We start from the raw sequence: 18,356 nt of genomic DNA, 5'->3' as shown, positions 1-18,356 counted from the left end.
AGTCCGACGCAAGCCACGTTTCAGTGAGAAAAACTGCATCTGGCATGCGTTCCTCTAACAGAAGCAGGGCCGGCCCTAGGCATGTGCAAACTGTGCACCTGCACAGGGCCGCCAAACCCCAGGGGCCGCCACGACGAGGATCTGTTCGTGGCACTGGCGGCCCCCTGGCAGGATTTGGCAGCCTCCCGTCTCCAGTAGATGAAGGGGGCCCCTCAGCTGAGCTCTCCGTTAGAGAGCTGTCTCTCTCTCTCTCTCTCTAAAGCAGCTGCTGCTGTCTGCAGCCTGCTCCTCGCTGCTGACCTTTGACTGAAGAGAAACAAAGTATCAACTTCCATTGTTTCTCTTCAGTCAAAGCCACGAGCCAGGCCCAGAAGGAGGAGGGGGTGGGGCCCCAGGATGGTGCATTCTCCTCAGGGCACTATTCCTTTGAGAAGGGAGGAGGCCAGGGCTGTGAGGGGTGAGGGGTGGGGGAGGGGGGTTTGTCAGGGTTTGGGGGCCTACATGGGCTGGGAACCTCTTAATGTGATTGTGGCACCCTTAAAAAAAACTGCTTCCCTGCCTCCCCTACAAGTTATCTAAAGACACAATTATAATGTTGAAGCTGGCTCTGTGTTTCCACAGCAGCATTTTAAAAGCATGCTTACATTTTCTGGATGATTTTAGCCGGTTCGACTACGCATGTCCAACATTGCGAAAGTGAAAGCGATTTGCACACCCCTCTTGAGTGGGCCTCGGTAAATGTGGAGAGCTGGCATGCTGGCATGTGGCGAAGACGCAGTGTTCTGCTATGTGCTTGTGCACAGGTTGGCCCATGGTGAATTATAATGATTAGAAAGAACGCTCCAGATGCAGAAGCACTTCCTCAGACACCAAGTTTGGGACAAGGAACGAGACAGTGAGTAAGTGTATTTTTATTGTTGAAAGGTGAAACAGAGGTCTCGGTGGAATGGGATAACGGGCCTGCAAGTAAGGGAAGATTATCTGATCTCTGTTCAGACAGCCTGTAGGTCCTTTCTCCAACATACGTGTCTGTGTAATATAGTTTGTATTCACTGTGACATTTTTAGGAACTTTTATACATAATAGAAACTGTGTTTTCCGACAAGTCATGGTTCTTTTAAACAAAATACAATTTTAATTGCTTGCTTTATCGTAGTCCGTTTCACGCTCACCCTGACATCTGTTTAAGTCCTCCGAGTCATTTGTTATTCTCTCGGTGTACCAAGTCAACCTTCCCTCTGAGTTCAGTAAGCTGAGTTACAGTGACAATCGTTATGCACAGCACATAGAGGTGTCAAAATGGCATTTGTACAAACATTAATTTTATTGTGAGAGAAAAGCATCCTCATTAAAACATGAATGCATGTGAGGGTGATGTGCTCTCTGCCCACCCTTGTTTGGCCGATATATTGTTGGTAGGTCTTAGTATTTAGTGTGTATCCTTGGCTTGGGATAGTGGCCCTTTCCTTGTATAGCCAGAGTACATATGGATACTGGATGAAAACTGCAAACTGATAGTAGAGCACCTGCCATGCATTTACTAAAAATAAAAAGCTTGTCTATTGAAGAAAGTGATCAGCTTACGTTTTGGAGTCCAGGCGGAGGGGGAGAAGGGTGCAAGGCAGAAGGGAGAAGGGCGGAAGGCAGAGAGGAGAAGGGCGCAAGGCAGAAAGGAGAAGGGCGCAAGGCAGAGAGGAGAAGGGCGCACAGCAGAGAGGAGAAGGGTGCAAGGCAGAGGGGAGAAAGGTGGAAGGCAGAGAGGAGAAGGGTGCAAGGTAGAGAAGGGTGCAAAGTAGAGAAGGGAGCAAGGCGGAGGGGAGAAGGGTGCAAGGCAGAGGGGAGAAGGGTGCAAGGCAGAGAGTAGAAAGGGTGCACGGTAGGGAAGGGTGCAAGGCAGAGGGCAGAAGGTTGCAAGGCAGAGGGTAGAAGGGTGCAAGGCAGAGAGGAGAAGGGTGCAAGGCAGAGGGGAGAGGGGTGCAAGGAAGAGGGGAGAATGGTGCAACGCGGAGGGGGAGAAGGGTGCAAGGCGGAGGGGAGAAGGGTGCAAGGTGGAGGGGAGAAGGGTGCAAGGCAGAGGGGAGAAGGGTGCAAGGCAGAGAGAAGAAGGGTGCAAGGCAGAGAGGAGAAGGGTGCAAGGCAGAGGGGAGAAGGGTGCAAGGCAGAGAGGAGAAGGGTGCAAGGCAGAGGGGAGAAGGGAGCAAGTCGGAGGGGAGAAGGGTGCAAGGCAGAGGGGAGAAGGGTGCAAGGCAGAGAGTAGAAAGGGTGCACGGTAGAGAAGGGTGCAAGGCAGGGGGGAGAAGGTTGCAAGGCAGAGGGTAGAAGGTTGCAAGGCAGAGAGGAGAAGGGTGCAAGGCAGAGAGGAGAAGGGTGCAAGGCAGAGGGGAGTAGGATGCAAGGCAGAGAGGAGTAGGATGCAAGGCAGAGAGGAGAAGGGTGCAAGGCGGAGGGGAGAAGGGTGCAAGGCAGAGGGGAGAAGGGTGCAAGGCAGAGGGGAGAAGGGTGCAAGGCAGAGAGGAGAAGGGTGCAAGGCAGAGGGGAGAAGGGTGCAAGGAAGAGGCGAGAATGGTGCAACGGGGAGGGGGAGAAGGGTGCAAGGCGGAGGGGAGAAGGGTGCAAGGTGGAGGGGAGAAGGGTGCAAGGCAGAGGGGAGAAGGGTGCAAGGCAGAGAGGAGAAGGGTGAAAGGCAGAGGGGAGAAGGGTGCAAGGCAGAGAGGAGAAGGGTGCAAGGCAGAGGGGAGAAGGGTGCAAGGCAGAGAGGAGAAGGGTGCAAGGCAGAGGGGAGAAGGGTGCAAGGCAGAGGGGAGAAGGGTGCAAGGCAGAGAGGAGAAGGGTGCAAGGTGGAGAGGAGAAGGGTGCAAGGAAGAGGGGAGAATGGTGCAACGGGGAGGGGGAGAAGGGTGCAAGGCGGAGGGGAGAAGGGTGCAAGGTGGAGAGGAGAAGGGTGCAAGGTGGAGAGGAGAAGGGTGCCACGGGGAGGGGAGAAGGGTGCAAGGCAGAGAGGAGAAGGGTGCAAGGCAGAGAGGAGAAGGGTGCACGGTAGAGAAGGCTGCAAGGCAGAGAGGAGAAGGGTGCAAGGCAGAGGGGAGAAGGGTGCAAGGCAGAGGGGAGAAGGGTGCAAGGCAGAGAGGAGAAGGGTACAAGGCAGAGGGGAGAAGGGTGCAAGGCAGAGGGGAGAAGGGTGCAAGGCAGATGGGAGAAGGGTGCAAGGCAGAGGGGAGAAGGGTGCAAGGCAGAGAGGAGAAGGGTGCAAGGCAGAGGGGAGAAGGGTGCAAGGCAGAGGGGAGAATGGTGCAAGGTAGAAAAGGGTGCAAGGCGGAGGTGGAGAAGGGTGCAAGGGGGAGTGGGAGAAGGGTGCAAGGGGGAGGGCGAGAAGGGTGCTGCAAGGCAGAGGGGAGAAGGGTGCAAGGCAGAGGGGAGAAGGGTGCAAGGCAGAGAGGAGAAGGGTGCAAGGCAGAGGGGAGAAGGGTGCAAGGCAGAGGGGAGAATGGTGCAAGGTAGAAAAGGGTGCAAGGCGGAGGTGGAGAAGGGTGCAAGGGGGAGGGGGAGAAGGGTGCAAGGGGGAGGGCGAGAAGGGTGCTGCAAGGCAGAGGGGAGAAGGGTGCAAGGGGGATGGAGATGAAGTTAAAAATGTGCCCCCCCCGGAAACATTTCTGCGGATGCCCATGGAACGCACACTACTTTGTGAGAGAGAGTGGGAGAGAGTGGAGAGAGAGAGAGTGGAGAGAGAGTGTGGAGAGAGAGAGTAGAGCGAGAGTAGAGAGAGAGAGTGGAGAGAGAGTGAGGGTGGAGAGAGAGGGTGGAGAGCGAGAGTGGAGAGGGAGTGGAGAAAGAGTGGAGTGAGGCAGTGGAGAGAGAGTATAGAGAGAGTGGAGAGAGAGAGTAGCGAGAGAGTAGAAAGAGAGAGTCAGTGGAGAGAGAGTGGAGAGAGAGTAGAGAGAGTGGAGAGAAAGACAGTGGAGAGAGAGTAGAGAGAGAGTGGAGAGAGAGAGTGGAGAGAGAGTAGAGAGAGAGAGTGGAGGGATAGAGGGTGGAGAGAGTGGAGAGAGAGCGTGGAGAGAGAGTAGAGAGAGAGAGAGTGGAGAGAGAGAGAGTGGAGAGGGAGTGGAGCAAGACAGTGGAGAGAGAAAGAGTGGAGAGAGCATGGAGACAGTGGAGAGAGTGAGCAAGAGAGTGGAGAGAGAGAGAGTGGAGGAGACAGTGGAGAGAGAGTGGAGAGAGAGTGGAGAGAAAGACAGTGGAGAGAGAGTAGAGAGAGAGTGGAGAGAGAGTAGAGAGAGAGAGAGAGTGGAGGGAGAGAGAGTGGAGGGAGAGAGAGTGGAGGGAGAGAGAGTGTAGGGAGAGAGAATGGAGGGAGAGAGAGTGGAGAGAGAGAGAGTAGAGAGAGAGAGTGGAGAAAGAGTAGAGAGAGAGAGTGGAGAGAAAGTGGAGCTAGACAGTGGATAGAGAGTGGAGAGAGAGAGAGAGTGGAGAGAGAGAGAAAGTGGTGAGAGAGACAGTGAAGAGAGAGTGGAGAGAGAGAGAGAGAGAGAGAGAGAGAGAGAGAGAGAGAGAGAGTGTGGAGGGAGTGGAGCTAGACAGTGGAGAGAGAGAGAAAGTGGAGAGAGAGACAGTGGAGAGAGAGAGAGTGGAGAGTGGAGAGAGAGAGTGGAGAGAGAGAGTGGAGAGAGAGAGAGAGAGTGGAGAGAGAGAGAGAGAGAGAGGAGAGAGAGAGTGGAGAGAGAGAGTGGAGAGAGAGAGAGGAGATAGAGAGAGGAGATAGAGAGTGGAGAGAGAGTGGAGAGAGAGTGGAGAGAGAGTGGAGGGAGACAGTGGAGGAGACAGTGGAGAGAGAGATAGAAGAGAGAGAGAGTGGAGAGAGAGAGTGGAGAGTGGAGAGAGAGAGAAGAGAGAGAGGAGAGAGAGTGCATAGAGAGTGGAGAGAGAGTGGAGGGAGAGTGGAGGGAGAGAGTGGAGGGAGACAGTGGAGGAGACAGCGCAGAGAGAGAGTGTGGAGAGAGTGGAGAGAGAGTGGAGAGGGAGTGGAGAGAGAGTAGAAAGGGGGAGGAGAGAGTAGATAGAGGGTGGAAAGAGAGTGAGACGGAGAGTGAGAGAGAGAGTGAGAGAGTGGAGTGAGAGAGTGGAGAGAGAGAGGGAGTGAGAGAGGGAGAGAGAGAGCGGAGAGAAAGAGAGAGTGGAGAGAAAGTAGAGAGAGAGAGTGTGAAGGGAGAGAGGGTGGAGAGAGTGGAGAGAGAGAGTGGGGAGAGAGTGGGGGGAGAGTGGAGAGAGAGTAGAGAGAGTGGAGGGAGACAGTGGAGGGAGATAGTGGAGAGAGAGTGGAGAGAGAGTAGGGAGAGAGAAAGTGGAGAGAGAGACAGTGGAGAGAGAGTGGAGAGACAGTGGAGATGGAGTGGACAGAGTTGAGAGAGAGAATGGAGAGAGAGAGAAAGTTGAGAGAGAGACTGACTGACTGACTGACCCAGAGACTGAATACTGACTGAGAGAGCAAGATTGGCTGACTAAGAGAGTGACTGACTGACTAACAGAGAGAGAGAGACTGATTGAGAGTGAGACTGACTGGCAGAGAGAGAGACTGACTGAGGTAGAGAGATATTGACTGACTGAGGTAGAGAGATACTGACTGACAGAGAGAGAGACAGAGAGAGAGGCAGAGACTGACTGACTGAGAGAGATAGACTGATTGACTGCGAGAGAGACTGACTGACTGAGAGAGACTGACTGACTGAGAGAGACTGACAGAGAGAGAGAGAGACTGACTGAGAGGGGGCTGACAGGGAGAGAGAGAGAGAGACTGACTGAGGTAGAGAGAGACTGACTGACTGGGAGAGAGCGAGATTGGCTGACAGAGAGAGAGACTAAGAGAGAGAGAGAGACTGGGAGACTTACTGGCTGAGAGAGAGATTGTCAGAGAGAGATAGACTGACAGAGAGAGAGAGACTGACAGAGAGAGAGACTGACTGAGAGAGAGATTGACTGACAGAGACTGACAGAGAGCGAGACTGACTGACAGAGAGAACAGAAACTAAAGAGGGCCCATGGAGCTTTGTTTACTTTTCTGTTGTCTCCATTTCTTGCTCTTTCCATAACACCTCAAGCAGTAAATAAGAGGCCGTCGAAAGTCCAAGGTTAGACACGCCTGTGATGTCACTGGGTGTGAAAGGGAGTGACATGTCGCTTTTGTCACCCATAACATTTTGGCGAATCGATGTCCATGAGGGTCCGGACCCCCTCTTCCGGGGCCCCCACCTATGCTCCCTGCACAGGGCCACCATGAGCCTAGAGCCGGCCCTGACAGAAGGGAAATTTCCACCCTATGTTTTGGCAGGGACCTGCAATTTAGCAAAAACATACAGTAATCCTGTTTTACATCCCGAACCTGAGTAGGTTTGAGGGTATGTTTACACCTGGGACAGATCACTGGAAGCTCCATGGCGTGATAGAGGTGCGAGCAGCAATCAGTTCCCAGAGACCTCATGCCAAGCAGAGCTTCCGCACTATAATGCCTAACAATTAGAGGCTGAGATGTAGGGGGCATTGCCCTCGGCCCGGTCCAGGCGCGGACGGGCTTGCCTTAGGGGCGCCTTCGGCGCGCAAACGGCGCGCCCGCTGCGCTCGTCCGCTGCGCGTCCGGGAGATGCACATATTTTATAACATGCGGGGGCGTGGCCTAAGTGTTTCGGGGAAATGGCGGCAAGCAAAATAGTAACCCGCGGCAGCGCTAGAGTCCGCTGCGCGGGGATGCCCAGGGAGAATGGCTGGTAAGTTAAAAGCACACAATATTACACCCAAATATTTAAAATTACAACAAGCGTTTCTCCCGGCTTCCGCCTCAGGGAATTAACAGTCCTCTGATCGCGCTCGTATTCAGCGCGCCTAAAGTACCAAGACGCGGGGGCGTGGCCTGAGGGTAGTGAGCGTGGCCTAAGTGTTCCAGGGAAATGGCGGCAAGCAAAATAGTGACCCGCGGCAGCGCTAGAGTCCGCTGCGTGGGGATCCCCAGGGAGAATGGCTGGTAAGTTAAAAGCACACAATATTACACCCAAATATTTAAAATTACAACAAGCGTTACTCCCGGCTTCCGCCTCAGGAGATTAACAGTCCTCTGGAGAGCTTGGGGAGAATGACCATCGTCACAAGGTTAATTTTCCCATAGATGGTTATGGGAAGGTTTCTCCATCTGCTGAACAAACGTTCTATCTCTCTGATCACTCTATTCAGGTTTAACTGGGGATTTTTTTTCCAGGTCTTTCACAATATATATTCCCAGATATCTAAACTCTGTGCTCACTGGACCCTCCATTGGTCCAGATTCCAGCACATAACCTCTGTTTTTGATCTGTTTGCTGCATGCCCTGATAGGGACCCAAATTCTGCCAACAACACCTCGACCCGGGGAATAGTCGCCGCCGGATCACTTGTGAATAATATCAGGTCATCTGCGTAAAGGGCCAATTTAGAACTATAAAGCCCAGACTGAAGAGGGACAATTAATTCATTTAGCCTTATGGCTTGAGCCAGGGGTTTAATATAAAAATTGAATAATAACGGAGAAATAGGGCACCACTGCCTGGTTCCTCGCTGTACACTAAAACTAGATGTTAATAAACCACTTAGGAGGATCCACGCAGAAGCTCCCTGGTAGCAGTTCTGTAAAGTCTGGATGAAAACAGAACCAAACCTCATTACCTCCAAGACCACCCACAGGTACGTCCAGCAGACTCTATCAAAGGCATTGGCCGCGTCTAATGTGACTACGGCCAAGGGTTCAGATCTTTGTATGGCGAGATCTATATTCCCAATTAAGAGGTGAGTCTGATCCTCAATGTGACTTCCAGCCACAAACCCCTTTTGGTCTGTATCGATCAACTTGGATGCCAGTTTAGCCAATCTCCCCGCAAGTATGCCCATAAAGATCTTATAATCTGCGTTCAGCAGGGAGATTGGCCGATATGAGTCTGCCCTTAAGGGGTCCTTGCCTGGCTTCAGGATTAAAATGATTATAGCCTCTTTCCATGAATTGGGCACTCTGCCAGCGGTGGAGTAAACGGAGTTAAAGATTGTAGCCAAAACAGGAGACAGCTCTTCTGCAAGGTGTTTATATACTTCACTTGGATTCGCATCCGAGCCAGCAGCTTTTTTGTTTTTTGATTCCTTAATCTGTTCTACTATTTCCTCCACTGTAATGGGGGCATCTAGGCGATTCCTGCCCTCCTCGGACAAAGTTGTCAGTTCTTTATTGCGCAACCATAGACGAATGATATCAGGGGATGGAGCAAAATCTTCTTTATAGAGATCTGAAAACAGCGAGAGAAGACAGGTTTGCATATCCTCAGCTTTACTCGATGTTTCCCCATTGTCATTAACAATAAGTTCTTTAATATCGTTCTTAGCTCGGTCGGCTCTGGCTTTCCAAGCCAGTAATGCTCCAGCTTTTTCCCCATACTCAAAATTTTCCATATTTCTGGAATTCCATTGTGCTCTACACCTCGCGTCAAGTTTCCCTCTGTAATCCTGTCTTGCCTCGTCTAATTCCCGCAAGACTTGCAAAAATCGCTCTGAGTCTTTACTATTCAACCCAGTCCTTTCCAGCTCTGACTGACTTATTCTTCCCTAGATGTCCTTTAACGTCTTGGCCTCTGCCCTGTTTTTGGCGCATATAATGCCATGTAATCTTCCCCTTAAACAGGCTTTATAGGCATCCCAGATTAAATCCAAGGTTGAGGAGCCAATATTATGTGGGAAAAATTTCAGGGAAAAGGACTTAATGGATTATATAACACCAGAGTTAAGGAGCATAACCCTCTTTAACGTCCATCTCGACTGTGCCTGCTGACCTTTGCTCAAGAAGACAAACTGCAATGGGGCATGATCTGAAAGGTGACTAGGCATAATAGAGATCTCCTCTATGTCGATAAGAGATTGTCTATCAGTGAAGACATAGTCTATCCTAGATGAATGGCCACATTTCTTGCTATAACATGTAAAACCCTGCTGCATACCTTTCATAGCTCTCCAAACATCTGCCAAATTTAAGTCGTGGATCATGTTTGCCAATGTACGACGTATCTTGGGAGCTCCTATATAATGGCTCAAATTGGACCTGTCACTAGTGGGGTTCAATAAAACATTGAAATCTCCACCAAGAATATAAGGTGGAGACTCCAATGTCAATATTGAATGTACCTTGAGCAAGTAGGAAGAATCGTCAACATTTGGAACATAGAAAGAGGCACATGTTATCTCTATATTATTTAATGTCATTTGGGCGACTAACCATCTCCCAGAGGAATCTGTTTGAGTTCTCCCTAAGGAGCAAGAAGTACCTTGTTTCACCGGTCTTGCTACACCTCTGCTGTGAGAGGTCTGATGAGACACACTAAAGTCTTTTATCCAGTAAACTTTAGAGAAAATTGAGTGGCTTTCTGATATGCTCAAATGAGTCTCCTGCAGAAGACAAACCTGGGCACTAGGCAATTCCAAATATTTAAGAATTAATCTCTGCCTTTTAGGGCATCTCATTCCGTTAACATTCCATGAGGTGAAGATGGTCCGTCTACCACTTAATCCTTGATCCCCGCCATCTTTCCTGTCTACCCGTGTAGCCTGTATATCTAACTCCTTGACTTGACATGGCCCAATATGAAATAAGATAAGATGAGATTTTTTTTTTGCCCTATGCTCCGGTTCCCCCACTGACCCTCTTAAGCCAGCCTCATTGAAAATCCTACTAGTGCTGATTGAGAGTGTGCGAGTGTTTGTCCTGAGGCGGAAGCCGGGACTGGTATGCTGTAAATGTAAATGTAAATGTGGGATACTTGTATAGCGCACAGTTACTCTACCCGAGTGTCCCGGCGCTTTAGACCGCTGGGGAACCCGTCCTGGTTTTCCCTGTGAGATGGTCCCTTTTCTGGGTATCTCCAGGGTGAAACCAGGCATCCCTGGCGTCTGTGGGGGGCCGTTGTAGAGATGAGGCAAGCTAATGCCCAGAGTTGCCGAGTGTGCTCCCCGGTCGGAGTAGGCACCGATGCGAGAATTATCAGTCCGCTGACCCTGGTCCAAGACCCTGCCGCGTCGGGAATCGAACCCTGGTCCCGGGCCGTTCTCTGCACTCGGGTCTGCCGCCTCTAACCAGTGAGCCACACCTCTCCACACCAGTGAGCCACACCTCTCCACACCTCTCCTGTGACTATAATTATGCCGTATTTTAAAACTGCACGTATATTTCCTTTGCTCTGCACTGTAATTGTGTTTTAACTTGTGATCACTGTGAAACTATCCAGTACTCACTTGGCTCATGCCCCTAGCCCACTGCAGCCGATTAAACGCTGCTTGGGTCTGACTCGTCTCCTTCGCGCCAGCCATCTTGGTGGTGAATTTGGGCGAGCGGTCTAGTGCTCGGCCCCTCCCGCATCAGACACTACAAAATGGCCCCTCCATACAGGGAGCGCAGCGGACGGGCACAGCGGGCACGCCGGCAGCGCGCCGTAGGCGTGCCAAAGGCAAGCCTGTCTGCGCCCGTCCGCGCCTGTTCGGGGCAAGGGGCACTGCACTCTGCGCACTTACTGAAATACACCGCAGTAGACCTATGAAACCTACATGGAGCGCACCAACTACTTGACAAAACCACAAGGAACCGCATTGATAGACTGGGACTTCTGCAGCAACGTGATAAATTCCCGGAAATGCAAGGTGTTCAAAGGAACAACAAGGTAATTAATCCTCACATACATACGAATTTCCCAGTGTCTTATTTAAACACACGCTCCCTAGTCAAACATCAACTGGAGATTTTTACTTTACTCTCCACTGATTCACCTGATATCCTGTTTCTAACTGAAACATGGATAACCCCTGACTCTGTTCCTGATATATTGGCCGCACTCCCCACCGACTACTATATACTCCATACCGACCGTCCATCAGGAAAAGCGGGAGGAGGAGTGGCTGCCATTATTCGGCGAAAACATGATTTTAGATCGATCGACTCTCTTAATCTAGCTGTCGCAGATAACCTAGTGATTAAACTCAACTCGGATCACACATCACTCATCTGCGTAGTCATTTATAGGCCTCCTCAGCCTATGACGCTCTTCCCCATCACCCTGAGCGAACAGATAGCCAATCTAGCAACCAAATACTCCAACATCTTGCTGATTGGCGATTTCAACTATTGGTTTGGTGACCAAACAGGCGGTCCTCACTCCCTTGAATTCACCAACCTTTTAACGAATTTTAATCTCACACAACATATTTCTATGCCAACACATAAAAAGGGCCATATACTGGACCAGGTTTGGACAACAAATCCAATCATCTCTGCCTTGAAGGTACTCCCATGCATATGGTCTGACCATTTTTTGGTGACATTCCATCTCACCCTGGCCATTAGGGCTAAATCCCCTCTGGTCGAGGCGGGACTGTTAGATGTTGGAAATCTATTGATATACCTGAGTTCACAAACTTTTTGGCAGGCTCAACACCTGGCCTGGCCCAGAATGTGGATCTTTCTGATACTCAGATCTCTGACTGGTTAAAAACAGCAAGCGATCACTTTGCCCCTCTCAAAGAAATTAAGATAAACCGAAAAGCGGAAGCTCATAAATGGTTCTCTCCCGAATTAAAGGAGATGAAACTATCACTCCGCCAGAAGGAGAGGAAATGGAGAGCTCACTATGACCCTGAAGATAAACTCCTTTATAAACAAGAACAGGTAAAATATAATAAAGCTATTAAGGCTGCCAAGGTAGAATATTTCTCCTCTAAGATCTTAAGGTCCACTAATAAATCGAGAGAGATCTTTTCAATTGTGGATGAACTATCCAACCCTGATAGAGTGTCAAATAAACCAAATCCTACACAGGAATTATGTGATAAATTGAACACATTCTTCCTAGAAAAGATTACAGCAGTTAAAGCCAGCATTACATGCTCTCCATCAGCTGTGATCCCGCCTGACTCCTTGAGGAATACCTGTCTATGGACAGTTTTCCTACGATCGATGCCGAATCGTTCATCTCCTTGATGTCCAAAGTTAAATCTGGATCCCCCGTGACTGCTGCCCCCCACATGTAATGAGGGAAGCATTTTCCATTATTCCTCAACCTGCTCTATCCCTATTAAACTCATCACTTACTCAAGGTTGCGTCCCAAAATCATTCAAGGACGCCACAGTGGTCCCTCTGATAAAAAAGGTTGGCGCCGACATATTAGAACCATCTAATTACCGCCCCATCTCCTTGCTTCCATACTTAGCCATGGTTTTGGAGGCACATGTCGCAAAATCCATGTCTGCCTTTATAGAACAGTCCGGACATTTGGACCCCCACCAAGCCGGCTTTCGTCCAGGTCATTCGACTGAGATGGTCATCTTGGGAGTCCTGGAAGAGCTCCGTAGGGAGGCTGACATTGGAACCCCTCAAGCCTTGGTTCTTTTAGATCTGTCGGCCGCGTTCGACACGGTGGACCATAAGATCTTGGTGGACCGTGTCGGACGTGCAGGCTTTCAGGGCAGAGCCTTGAGATGGGTCACCTCCTTTCTGGAAGACCGTACACAGCCTGTTCGCCTGGCTAACTTTACAGCGCCAGGGCTGAATACCACATGTGGGGTTCCCCAGGGTTCTTCCTTGTCCCCACATCTGTTTAACATCTATCTACTCCCCCTGATCAAAGCCTTAAAACAGAGGAAAGTAACAACATTTAACTACGCAGACGATCTGCAGCTTTCCTTCACCATAGATAATTCTACTGAATCTATTACCAACTTTCAGGATACTATGGTGTTCATCCGCCATTGGATGGATTATAACCATCTGAAGCTGAACCCCGGAAAGACGGAGGTACTGCTGATAGGAGATAGTCGTATCTCCTGGGGCCCTCATTATTGGCCAGCAGAACTAGGGCCTTTCCCTAAACCCTCCTCTTCCGTAAGAAGTCTGGGGGTGACTATTGATAGAGATCTGTCTTTAAACATCCAAGTGGGTACAGTAGTTTCTAAATGTTTCTTCCAACTACGAAAGATCCAGAAGATACATCACTTGCTCACCCAGGCACCACTGATACAAGTTGTGATTGGCCTAGTCTTGTCCCATCTAGATTATGCGAATTCAATCTATCTAGGCCTCCCCTCTTATCAGATCAAGAGGCTCCAGCTTGTACAGAACCAGGCAGCACGACTGATTTATCAGCAGCCTAAGTGGCAATCGGCCAGATCCTTGATAAAAAAGCTACATTGGCTCCCACTGCTTCAACGGGCCACCTTCAAAACTGCCTGTCTTACATTCAAGTCCCTAAATTGTTGTAGCCCTATTTTTATTAACGAACTGATCTTGAGATATACTCCAACCCGTGATCTCCGTTCTAAACATCAAAATCTACTGGTGAGCGCAAAGTTCAAACGAAAGCGGCATGGCGGGTGTCGCTTCGGATATCTGGCACCACAACTCTGGAACTCACTCCCATGGGAGATCCGTTCTTGCCCCGATCTGCTTCAATTTAGAAAGCAGCTTAAGACATGGCTGTTCATACAGGCACATGAGTAAACAGACCCCACTGAAGTCAAGTCAGAACAGTCAACTTAGAACAGCTCGAAATAGCGCCATGAAACCTTGGTCGAAGTGCGCTTTACAAATAGGTTATAACATAACATAACATAACATCCCTCCTCTGAGTCATGTGATAAACCTCTCCCTCTCGTCGGCTGCTGTTCCAAGCTCTTGGGAACGTGCGAGGGTCGTACCCTTGTTAAAAAAAACAGTCTGGACGCGGCCAAAACCGTGACTTTTCATCCCATCTCCTGCCCTGGGTCTCTAAGATCACCGAGGCCCACGTCAATACCATCTATACCGGACCCCTCTCAGAATGGTTTCCGTCCTGGGCACAGTACGGAGTCTGCTTTTGCTGTCACTGAGCATCTGAGATGGGCCCTAGACGAGGGTCGTACTTCGGCACTGATTTTGCTTGAACTCAGTGCCGCGTTCAACACGGTCTCCCACCAGATTCTGTTGAGGCGCTTGGAGGAGGGGGGCATAGTGGGTTCCGCCCTGGAGTGGTTTGCCTCTTCCCTTGCCAAGAGGTCCTTTCAGGTAGCCGTCCCTCCCTTTGTCCCCAGAGTTTATGCCACCAAGTATGGGGTACCGCAGGGCTCCTCTCTGAGCCCTATCCTCTTCAACCTATATGTCCAACCACTGGCGACGGTTGCTAAGAACAGAGGGCTTACAGTAGTATCGTATGCGGACGATACTCAGCTGGTGGTCACACTCACCGACGACACTACTCGGGACGCCTGTAAGTTCTGGAGCGATCTTGAAGCTGTCGTGGGGTGGATGACGGTCAACTGTCTCCAGCCCAATGCCAGTAAGTCTGAGATACTGCTGGTTGGGAGAGACTCAAGGCTGTTGAGTGAGCTTTGGTGGCCGGCCTCGTTGGGGCTGGTGCCTGCCCCTAAACAGGTAGTGAAAAACCTGGGGGGTTGGATCGACTATGCTCTTAACTTCCGCACCCAAACCAAGAAAGTGGCCAGGACCTGCTTTGGACATTTGCGGGGCTCACACCTTTGCTGGATTTTTTTGATCCCCCAATCAGGCAGGGTATTGTCCAGGCTTTGGTTATGTCAAAACTGGACTATGCCAGTTCCCTGTATTTGGGGTCTAACCAGACTGAAATTGTCAGACTACAAAGGGTTCAGAATGCGGCTGCTCGAGCTCTTTTTGGTCTACCTAGGAGGTGCACCACTTCTAACGCCATCCGTCACCTCCAATGGCTGCCTGTGGCCAAGGACATAGAATTTAAGGCCCTCTGCATTATGTTTAAAATCTTGAATTTCTCTTCTTCTGGTATCCTGGCCAATCTGTACACCTTTTTATTTATTTTTAAAAAAAAAAAACTTTATTTATGTAATGCACATTACACAGCGTCTGCCTACAACCCCTCGGGGCCGGCTGCTATGACATATAGTGAAAGAATAAAAAAGGGCAATACACTGTTAGAGCGATCTCTGAGCGTACGTTATAGTGTGGAGCATGGAACTGTAGCATAAGGATATTAAAGGTTTAATTTTGTGATTTTGTCGAAGAAAAACAACAACACACAAACACATGGTATCATACTGGCAAGGGTCATAGGAGGTGAGGGAAGGGGGAAAAGGAATAAATAAATAAAGGAGCGCATTTGGCAAGGGGGAGCGAGAATGAAGGAAGAAAGGACACATATGATATAGAAGAGAGGAAACGGAACGTCAATCATGGGGAGGAGGGGAGAGGAACCTCGCAGTCAAGTGGAGGGGAACAGATATCACCACGATACGAATTCCACTGAGCCCCAACCCTAGACCATTTCTTGGGACGACCCCGTGCCTCATACACAGTCTTTTCTCGGAACATGCACCAGTCCATGTTATCCTTCCAGGCACTGAGCAACGGTGGTCTAGCGGAGCCCCAGAGCTGAGCTATATCTCTCTTTGCAACCATGTTGCCCAGAGTGACCCAGAACGTCTGAGCAGCAGTACAATCTGTAGGCTCCCACACATTAAGTAAGCAATGTCGTGCCTCAGGAAGGAGGGGGATTCCAGTGACACGCCCCATAACATCATGCACTCTAGACCAGAAGGTCGAGACAATCGGACATTCCCACAGGACATGAAGAAAAGTGGCATCCATACCGCACCCACGCCTGCACCGTCCATCCGTCACAAACCCCATTCGCACCAGTCGCATACCAGTCACGTACACACGGTGGAGGATCTTTAGCTGTACAAAACGAAGCCGAGCCGGAATAGCCACCTCCTTAGGGGAGGAAACTGCCGACTGCCAGTCCTCATCGTCTAGTTCGAGCCCGTCAGCTGTCCAGGAAGCACGAAGTTTCTCCAGCTGGTCAGCCCTGTTGTTAATGAGCTTCTTATATATTACGGAAATCGTGCTTTCGGGGACATGGCCATCTAGGACACGATCTTCCAGGGGGGAGGATTGCGGAATATCAGTACCGGGGGGAAAGACGGAGGACAAGGCATGTCGAACCTGCATATATCGAAAGTGCTCCCTGTCATCAAGCTGGTATTCCAGTTTCAGGGCTTCATAGGATTTCACAGCGCCCCTGGCCCAAAGATCATCCACCTTGCTGATCCCAATCATGTCCCACCTATCAAACCCCTTCGTCTTCCAGAGGTTGCCCAATCGATCGGAATCATACAATGGCGTCATACGCGTCAGCTTGCCACCCCAGCCCGTAGCCACAGTTGCATCCCTCCAGGCCCGCACTGCACACTTCGTAGGACCTGTAAGGAGACGGAGTGGCGATTTCGAATACAAAGCCCTATTAAAGTTGCCACCGGGTAGTAAAAATTTATCCAAGGCAAAGGCGGGAGCGGGTTCCGATGAGTACGTTGCATGATTAATGGCGCTCAAGTGTGAGGCCCAGTAATAGCGTCTAATATCTGGCAGAGCGATACCACCGTCGTACCAGGAAAGGGTGAGCTTAGACAACGCAATACGGGCACGACCATCCCAGATCAATTGCCGCTGTAGACTCTCGATCTCGCGAAAGTAGCGAGCGGGGACAGGGTCGAAAAAATTCTGCAGGGCATAGAGAAATCGGGGGAGCAACATCATTTTAAAAAGCGCCGCTCGGCCCAATGGAGACAAGGGCAACTCACGCCAACGTCTTACATCTTGTTTGAGTCGGCGGAGCGGAGCATTAAGATTTCGCTCGTAACGAACCGCAGAAACCGTGGAGACATAAATCCCCAAATACTTGAAACCGTCAGCCGCCACCAAAATTGGGAACCTGCGAGGCAGTGGCGGTAAAACCCCGGCTATGACATAAACACAGGATTTGGTCCAGTTGATGACCAATCCAGAGTTCTTACCGAAGGAGGTGAGAACGTCGAAGAGTACGTTCAAGGACTTTTGCGGGGAAGTGAAATAAAGAAGGATGTCGTCGGCATACAGTGAGATGCGATCCTCTAGATCTGGCGTCCACCGGATCCCTTTAATCGAGGGTTCCCACCGGAGCCACGCCGCAAGGGGTTCAAGTGCCAACACAAATAGGAGCGGGGAAAGCGGACATCCCTGACGGGTGCCGCGGCCCAACGGGAAGGAGTCAGAGCTTCTACCATTTACTACAACCTGAGCCAGTGGTTGTTCATAAAGGAGCCTGACCCAGGCAATAAAGTTAGGGCCAAAGCCAAACTTGGAGAGGGCCGCCCAAAGATAAGGCCATTCAATGGTGTCAAAAGCCATCGTGGCGTCTAGTGAGGCCACCACCGCAGGCTCCGCGAGAGTTGCAGCTCTCGCGAGAACACCATGAAGCCTACGCAGATTGAGGGCCGTGTTTCTGTGCGGTATGAAACCGGATTGATCCGGATGGATCAAGTCACAGATCACCGTCAACAACCGATTGGCCAGAACCTTGGCTAGGATTTTAGGTTCCGCGTTTAGCAGGGAAATGGGGCGATAGGAAGTGCAGCGATCACGAGGCTTGCCATCCTTATAAATGACCACTATAGTAGCCAGGCGCTGTTCAAGCGGAAGGACTCCTGCCTCGAACGCGTCAAGAAACATGTTGCGCAGATGGGCGGCCATTTTGTCCGGACAAAGTTTGTAAAGTTCAATGGGCAGACCATTGGGCCCCATCGCCTTACCCGAGCGCAAAGAGCGGATAGCAAGGGCAATCTCATCCACCGTAAAGGGAGCCTCCAGAGCCAGGCCCTCTTCTTCCGAGACAGAAGGAAGAGCTAACTCACGCAACAGCAAACGGGAATCAGCCTCATCACGATCACTCACCGGGGTGTAAACCTTCCGGAAGTGATCAACAAAGCAGTCAACAATCTCACCGGGGTCAGACACACTTTCACCAGACTCACGAATAATAACGGGCACAACACGATTCGCTCTTTCAGCCTTTTTCCAGCCACGCCAGGAGTTTGCTAGCCTTGTCACCCACATCATACAGCCGGCCCAATTGATTCGCTCACATCAACTTGGCAGCATCGGTAACACAAGCCTTATAATCCGCCTGTTTCAGTTCCAAAGTGTGTAACAGTGCAGGCGTGTCATCCCCACCCAGCTCACTTTCAAGCGCAGTAATTTCAGTCTCGAGGGCCAAAACGGCCTCCCTCTTAGCCTTCCGCTCAGCTGCAATGAAAGACAGTGCGGATCCCCGAATGACAGTTTTAAAGGCCTCCCAGAGAACCGTAGGGGAGGTCACCGAACCCACATTTTCAGCAAAGTAACAGTCAATAGCCTTCACCATATCTGAGCGGAGCCGGGGGTTCCGGAAATGCCAGGGGGGAACAGGGGGAACTCTGTTACCAAAAGAACCGCCCACAGAAATCCTAATCATCAAGGGGGAATGGTCCGAGATACCCC

This window comes from Lissotriton vulgaris, chromosome 5, assembly GCF_964263255.1.
Source record: "Lissotriton vulgaris chromosome 5, aLisVul1.2, whole genome shotgun sequence".
NCBI classification, from domain to species: domain Eukaryota; kingdom Metazoa; phylum Chordata; class Amphibia; order Caudata; family Salamandridae; genus Lissotriton; species Lissotriton vulgaris.
This window is presented reverse-complemented; position numbering follows the sequence as displayed.